This window comes from Erythranthe guttata, chromosome 6 (genome assembly GCF_056151865.1).
Source record: "Erythranthe guttata isolate IM_541 chromosome 6, IM_541, whole genome shotgun sequence".
Lineage (NCBI taxonomy): Eukaryota > Viridiplantae > Streptophyta > Magnoliopsida > Lamiales > Phrymaceae > Erythranthe > Erythranthe guttata.
In genome coordinates this window covers 12,673,508-12,682,166 of record NC_142538.1, presented here as the reverse complement: position 1 = coordinate 12,682,166, position 8,659 = coordinate 12,673,508, and the positions used below count along the sequence as shown (strand labels likewise).

The following is an 8,659-nucleotide window of genomic DNA, read 5'->3' as shown; positions in this document are numbered from 1 at the left end:
ATGGAATTAAATTTTAATTTCTTAAATTTTTATTATGGACTATATTATTTAAATTTATTAAACTTGTATTATAGAATATTAATATATTCGAGTGACATTTTGATGTGAAATATCGCTCGAAAAGATTAAGTTACAGTGAGCTCATAGAAAATCCACATGTCATAGTCCATAGGCTAACGTATTTCATACGCTATAAGTGTAAATAGAAAACATATCAAAGAGTAATGCACCCAAAACTAAAGAAATTGACAAATAATATTGCACCTGGGAAAAAATCTCTTCATTATTCATCTTTTACACTGATGATGCATTGTCAGACTATGTCAAAGTAATAAAACAGTCTACAAGTATTCAACAAATTACATAATCTTCAAGATAAATGAATTAAAAACTAATAAAAAATTGGCCAGGGACAAAGAAATAAAAAAAATACCAACAACATTAATAACTATTTCAATAAAAAAATTAATTAAATTGAGAGTAGGGAATTGTGAAAGAAGAATTGTGTTTCGCATCCAAAATTGACTCTAATTGACGAAGATTAAATTACAATGAGCTCGTAGGATATTCACATGTCATAGCCCATAAACAAACGTATTTCATACGGTATAAGTGAGAAAAAAAATCAAACGGTAATGCACCTAAAACTAAATAAATGGAGATAGTAGTACATATGAGGAAAAAATATCTTCATCATTGTCTTTTACACAAATGATGCATGGTTACACTGATACGACAAAGAGCTATATAAAACTAAGTCTACAACCATCCAATAAATTCTATTTATTATTCAAGATAAATGAATTAATGAATAATGAAAATTGGCCAGGGACAAAGAAAAAAAAAACCAACAATATCAATAACTATTTCAATTATAAAAGAAAAAGAAAAAAAAATAGTAAAATTGAGAATGCGGAATTGCGAATTGTATTTCACACCCAAAATTGACTCTAAATGCAAATTGGTGACTTGCATCCTAATACTTCAAAATTTGCAAAGTCCACTAGCAAATGGTATTTGTCATAGTTGCAGCATGCATTAAATTCTTGTGAGATTTTAATCAAAATTCAGTATATCGCGATAGTTTCACTTTTGAAGGAATTATAATTTTTTATTGTATATTATAGTTTTTATTTCATACTTTTAAATTATTATTATTATTATTATTATTATTATTATTATTATTATTATTATTATTATTATTATTATTATTATTATTATTATTATTATTATTATTATTATTATTATTATTATTATTATTATTATTATTATTATTATTATTATTATTATTATTATTATTATTATTATTATTATTATTATTATTATTATTATTATTATTATTATTATTATTATTATTATAATAATAATTATTATTGTAGATAAAAAAAAATTAACTAATTGTCATATTTTATTTATTTATTAGGGATAATTATACTTTTGGTCCCTCATGTTTGGCCCGATTTCACTTTTGGTCCCCCTTGTTTTAAAGTGAACAAAGTTCACCTCAAAGTTTCAATTTTGAACACTTTTAGTCCCCGCCGTTACATGTCCGTTAGCAAGTAACGGAAAATACTATTTTGGGGCGAAAATTAAATTATTAAATTTTTTTGGGCTGAAAAATAATTAAAAATTTTAAATATACTACTTATAATTAAAATTTTAATAATATTAAGTATAATGAAATTTATTTAGTTAATTTATTTTTTTATTATTAAAAATTAATCATAAGTAGTATAATGAAAATTAATATTAAGCATAATGCACAATAATTTATTTAGTTAATTTCTTTTTTATTATTGAAAAATCAATTACAAGTAGTATAATAATAATAATATTAAGTATAATTATATATGACTTGTTCAGCAAATTTCTTTTTTTTTTTTTAATTTTTTTTTTTATTATAAGTAGTATAATTAAAAATACTATTAAATATAATTAAAAATAACTTGTTTAGTTAATTTATTTTATATTATTAAAAAAATAATTATAAGTAGTACAATTATAATAATATTAAGTATAATTAAAATTAATTTGTTTAGTTAATTTATATTTTTGTTATTAATCTTTTTTATCATAAGTAGTATAATTAAAAATAATATTAAGTATGATTAAAATAGTAGTACAATTTGATATTTTATATTTCAAAATTAATTATAAGAAAATATAATACTCCAAAATAATAATTACATTATTTATTTACTTATTTATTTATATTTTAGTATGCATCTACTTACTATACTCGATATCTTTTATATTCAATTGTTGATTAAAAATCTCATTGCCTTCTAAAAGTAAGGTTCTATATTATTTTACATATATTAACTAAATTATTTATAAAAAATGAAACAATTTGAAAATAATTATCTCTATAAAGGTGAAATATTTTTGAGAACTCTACATACGGATCTAAAACCTTTCAAATTAGAATGGATATTTGGGGTCATTTTTCACTGCTAAAGAACTATTTTGTTTAACGCCTTATTCTGTTTTAATCTATTTAATTATCAACAATGATTTTTTATTCCCCAAAATAACAATGGTACACATGTTATGGTTTAATTTCTTTTAATATATTATGTAACTTTATGGAAAATTGAGATTTTTGAATTATTTTGCACATTACACCTGAATTAAAATAAGAAGTTTTTGAAATTATATATTTTCTTACTGTACTATAAAACACATACATAAATCATCAATTGTGTTTTTAAATTTTTAATACAAATTAAATAATTGAAAAATGTGAAGTAGATAATAAAATATAAACAAGAATTTTTTTTTTTTTAAAGTTAAAATATCTTGCTATATTGATTTTTTGGTTAAAGTCTCACAAAAAATTATGGAGGGTGCATACATTCTGCTATGATGTATATAATTTGTGGGTGAATTTTGTTAATTTTAAAAATTTCGAGTTCATAAAGTCAATTAGTTTCGGTTTTGATGTGCAAAACGCAATTCACTCGATTATTAAAATAAATGCCAAAAACATAACTAAGAAGCTAGTAAATGTCATTCAAAATTTTGATAACAACAACGATGAGTAAAGATTGTAATAATTGAACGAAAAGATAAGAAAATATAAGAGGGTCATAAATAATTTTGAATTATATTCTATTCCAAATAATTATCAATGTCACAAAATATTACTCTAATAACAATCTAATTATCATATATAGATTATGGTAGATAAAAAAGAAAATTAATACGTTCTATTTATTACTTTTTTAATAAATTAAAGTCAAATTATAATTTACGACTACCATTTATAATTGCGATACCTATAATATTACCCGCGGACAAAAAAAAAGGCGTAATACTTTCCATAAATTAAAAATAGCCAAGACGTATTATTATCATTCATCGGCAAAATCTCATGATTTGATTATCGATTAAATTTTACAATCATAGCACTTGCTATATATAAAAAATTAACGCGTTTCAGTTTCCAAAATAAACGAAACACGGCCTCTATATATACGACGCATGCTCGTTCATAGTTAAATCAGCAATACAAGAATACATAAGAGCGTAGTTCTATATAATATATATCACTAAACACATATTCATAGCTAGAGTTGCTTCAAATTGTTCATTAGCTTTCTCTTTGTCAAAATAATGGGTTATCAAAGTAGCATATATGGTTATGCAGTATTGATGTTATTGCAATTTTTTCTCCATCACCGGTAAGTTTATTTATTTATTTATTTTTTATTTTTTATTTTTATTTTTTTAAATTTCTATACCTTTTTTATCCATATGTTTTGATTATTAATTATTCGATTATTGATTGTTCTATTCGTAATTGGTAACTTGAAGATTTAAATTTTATAAATCGGCACATCAAATATATATATATATATATATATATATATATATATATATATATATATATATATTTATATATATATATATATATATATATATATATATATATATATATATATATATATATGGCAAAAAGGCCCATCACATGAGACTTAAATGCATTTTGGTCCACAAAACAAACAGTCTCTCAATTAAGCCCATCCCCATGTCTTTAGTCTAAAATACCCTCAATAATATAATTCTTATCAATTCCACCCATTATGCTCTAACTTCCTTAATATTACACATTGACCTCGGATTTAAACAAATATATCACATTAACCCCCAAAACTTTTTTTTTTTCTGAAAATAATTTTTTTTCTAAAATGTTTTTTTTTTCGGCCAAACTCCGGCCAGATTCCGGCGTTGACTTTTTTTTTTTTTTTTTTTTTTCCCGGTCGGTCAACCATCGTTGACTTTTTTTTTTCCCGGTCGGTCAACCACTGTTGACTTTTTTTTTTCCCGGTCGGTCAACCACTGTTGACTTTTTTTTTTTTTGATTTTTTTCTAAGAAAAAAAATATTTTAATTAATATTACTGTCTTGGCTACTAAATTACTGTCTTAGACAGTAATATTACTGTTTGGGACAGTTCCGAACAATAATATTATTAATATTATTGTCTAAGACAGTTAAATTACTGTTGGAGACAGTAATTTAACATCCAAGGCAGTACTATTAATTAAAATAATTTTTTTTAAGGAAAAAAGTTAAAAAAAAAAGTCAATTAACAGTTAAATTACTGTCTCCGACAGTTAAATAATTGCCGGAGACAGTAATTTAGCAACGAATACAGTAATATTAATAATTTCTTTTTTAAAAATAAAAAAATCAATTAACAGTTAAATTACTGTCTCCGACAGTTAAATAATTGCTGGAGACAGTAATTTAGCAACGAATACAGTAATATATATATATATATATATATATATATATATATATATATATATATATATATATATATATATATATATATATATATATATATATATATATATATATATATATATATATATATATATATATATATATATATATATATATATATATATATATATATTTAATTTGGTATGCAAATCATTATATGAAAATAATGACTAAATCTAGAATCAGATTTATCTCATTGGAGTATTTATAGTGAAATTGTGGAAAATAAAATTTAGGTTGAATTTTTTTCATCATTAAATTGTGTGAGATATGATTTAATCTGATTTGGTTTTTATATTGACAATTTCTTTATTTTGGTAACAATAATTCAACATTTTATTAAAAAAAAATTTGAGTGTATGATTTGGCAAACAGATTTTGAATTAGGGTATTCTACGTACCATTTATAGTCAACTGCATGATTATGCATGCATCTCATTTGATAAATCTTGATTCTAGATTTAGTCATTATTTTCATTTTCATATAATGATTTGCATACCAAAATTAACAATAAATAAATATATAAATGAGATTTAGTCATTTGTTAATTTTGGTATGCAAATCATTATATGAAAATAATGACTAAATCTAGAATCAAGATTTATCAAATGAGATGCATGCATAATCATGCAGTTGACTATAAATGGTACGTAGAATGCCCTAATTCAAAATCTGATTGCCAAATCATACACTCAATTTTTTTTTTAATAAAATGTTGAATTATCGTTACCAAAATAAAGAAATTGTAAATATAAAAACCAAATCAGATTAAATCATATCTCACACAATTTAATGATGAAAGAAATCCAACCTAAATTTTATTTTCCACAATTTCACTATAAATACCCCACAAACAAACGTAGAGCATACACACTCAGTAGACACATAGATCAAAGTTTCATTCATATATAGAATAATTCTCTGCAACTTAATACTAATTTTCTGTTCAACAATGGCGAGCAGGCAAACCAGGTTTCTTTATCCTAATAACTGAAACCCTAAAATATCTGGTGCGCCTCACTTTCCTAGGTTTCTTTATCCGAGAAATAGTCTATAAATAGGAATATATATATATATATATATTTGTCTTTGCGCAGCTGTGTCCGAATATAACATAACATCCATGGAAATGAAATTCTCTCTCCTTATTTATCAATCGTTCTTTGAAGATCTCCACCGCCCACCGCCTCCTCCCGAACCTCCGCCCCCATTTTTGTCTGGACGTTTATCTATTTCTACATCAAAGAAATGGATGATGGTTTATAGGTAGTTTTCTTTTTCATCTCTTATCTCTTTGATTAGTTTGTTTGCTGCTAAATCGAATTTAATTTGTTTGTTTTTCTTAATTCCAGATTTGATATATATATATATATATATATATATATATATATATATATATATATATATATATATATATATATATATATATATATATATGTGTGTGTGTGTCTGTGTGTGTGTGTGTGATGTGGCCAATGCATGTTTGGTTCTTCGCGTAGATCCAAATCATTTGTTGTTATTTACCGATCAAATTTAGGGGTTTCTGAAACTACAAAAGTGATGATTTTCGTTTTTTTATGTGTACTTAGATTTTAAGATCCTGGTAACTGAATTGGGTGAGCACTTTCGGATTTGTATTTACAGAATGTGAATTAATTCTATATCGTATCTAAGGATCAAGTGCTATAGTTTTGGATGATAGATGTGTAATATGTTGCCCTTTTATGAAACCCTAAAGTACTTTTTTTCTTTTTGATTTGATTCATTTGTTTCGGAGCAGATTTATGAAAGAACAATAATATAATTTTAAGCATCGGATCCCGTTTGAATATACTTATTTGGATTTTCCAGTGAATGAACATATGTAAATACAAAATATTTTTTTATCATTAAAGATTAAATGTAGATAGATTTTTGTGGTTTTATCATACTTACAACCACAAATTTGTAACTATGCACCTATATTTCTTTTAAAATGTATTGATTTTCTTGTCTTTAATTACATGAACGTATTCTTATGAATGAAGTTTACGAAATCTCACTCTTTGTTTCTTTTTTGGACAGACATACGGTATCGCGAAAGAGTTTATAAAGTCTCTCTTCTATTTAATTTATTCTTAACCAAGCGATGAAGTTTTGGTAGAGGGAGAGTCTCGAGCAATATTCTTGCCAACGGCACAACAATGACAATACCAACTTCCATGTGGCACAGTGGCAAGGGGCAGACTCAAGCAGTATGAGTGATACTCTGCATCGTACATTCTATGTAAATGAGAACCCTCTTATTTCCTTTTCCTGATCTATACCACAACAACTTTGCACACATTTGAGAACCAAAACATATTCGAGATCCTTCTTTGAATCCGTATGTTGGGAATAATGCCACACATTTGAAAGAGGTACATATATATTGTCTATGTATCTATCACTTGAATCTGTGCATATTTGAGTTTTTTTTAACCTAGTATGGTTATTCTTGTTTTACTCACATAGCCCTTGTTTTTTTTTTCTTTTTTTTTTTTTTTTTAAATATTATAGTCTACAGATTGTTGATGCTGCAATTCCAAAAGCACCGTGGGATGAAGGGTTCGTTGATGGACAAAATAAAAAGATTCTACTTTGCGACAAAAGTGATGCAGAGTATCACACATACTGTTTGCGTCCGCCCGTTGCCAGTGTGCCTCAAGGAAGTTGGCTTTGCCCTTTTTGTGCCGCTGACAAGAATATTGCTCGAGATTCTCCTTCTACCAAAACACCGGTTGGTCAAAAGCAAATTGAAGAAACGATAGAGAGATTACGTGTATGTAGTTCACTAAAGGTGGATATGTATGGTTGATAAAATAGAGCATGATTTATTAATTTAATTATTTTTATTTCTTTTATTTTAATTAATTCAATATTATTTTAACCCGGCTCATAATTATGAGGGGGAAAGAAGAAAAGGTTTTATCATCATTTATAAAAACAAAAAAAGTTGTGTATGATACCTTCTTTTATGTGTGTGGTTCAACATTCCTTTGTTTATATGTATCCTATAAGTGAAGTACTATGTACAAATTCATATGAGGGTTTTGGTTTTTTATTTTCATCTCATTTTTATACTCAAATTCATATGATTTATCAATAATTCTCTAGAGTAGTAAGGGCATGATTGAGAAAAACACAACAAATACTTCATTGAAATCCTAAAGTGATAATTATTTTGAAATAAAAAAAAATCTCTAGAAAGACAAATAAAATGAGAAGGAGGGAGTAGGGATGACAATGGGGCGGGTTTTGCGATCCCCATCCCCACCCCGTTATGAAAATCCCCATCCCCATCCCCGTCAAAATCCCCGAACTTTATAGAAAGAATCCCCATACCCGCCCCATAAAATCCCCACGGGTATCGGGGCGGGTGAAAATCCCCGTCTATTTTTTTTAATAAATAAATATGCAATTTACTTATAATTGAAAGGTTTATTTCAACAAATAAATCAATATTTAATTATAATACTAATATTTAATTATATAATCGAAACTTAAAAATCCCCATTTTTAAATAATATTTAATATATTACTACTATTTAATTATTTATAGTTAATATAATAATTAATAAATATATATTATATATAAATAATGCGGGGCGAGTACGGGGCATGTATAGGCAAACCCGTCCCCGGTAAAAAAAAAATTTCAATCCCCATACCCGCCCCATTTTTTTCGGGACGGGGCTGGGCGGGTCAAATTGCCATCGCTAGGAGGGAGTACTTGTAATCAAATGAGTAGAAAGAGTCAATTCAACTGACACAAAGATCCGAGCCCAATGGGCTCGTTGTATTCAGGTGGCTACCCTAATTAACTGAAACCCTAGCTATTATTATATTC

The 8,659-nt window shown here is 25.8% G+C and overlaps 1 long non-coding RNA gene across 1 annotated transcript; it reads left to right on the top strand.

The window, feature by feature from the left end:
• The first annotated feature begins 6,871 nt into the window (after positions 1-6,871).
• Positions 6,872-7,817, top strand: LOC148770184 (uncharacterized). Its single transcript, XR_016031563.1, has 2 exons — positions 6,872-7,190; positions 7,330-7,817. It is a non-coding gene; the product is annotated as an uncharacterized LOC148770184 (long non-coding RNA).
• The last annotated feature ends 842 nt before the right edge of the window (positions 7,818-8,659 follow it).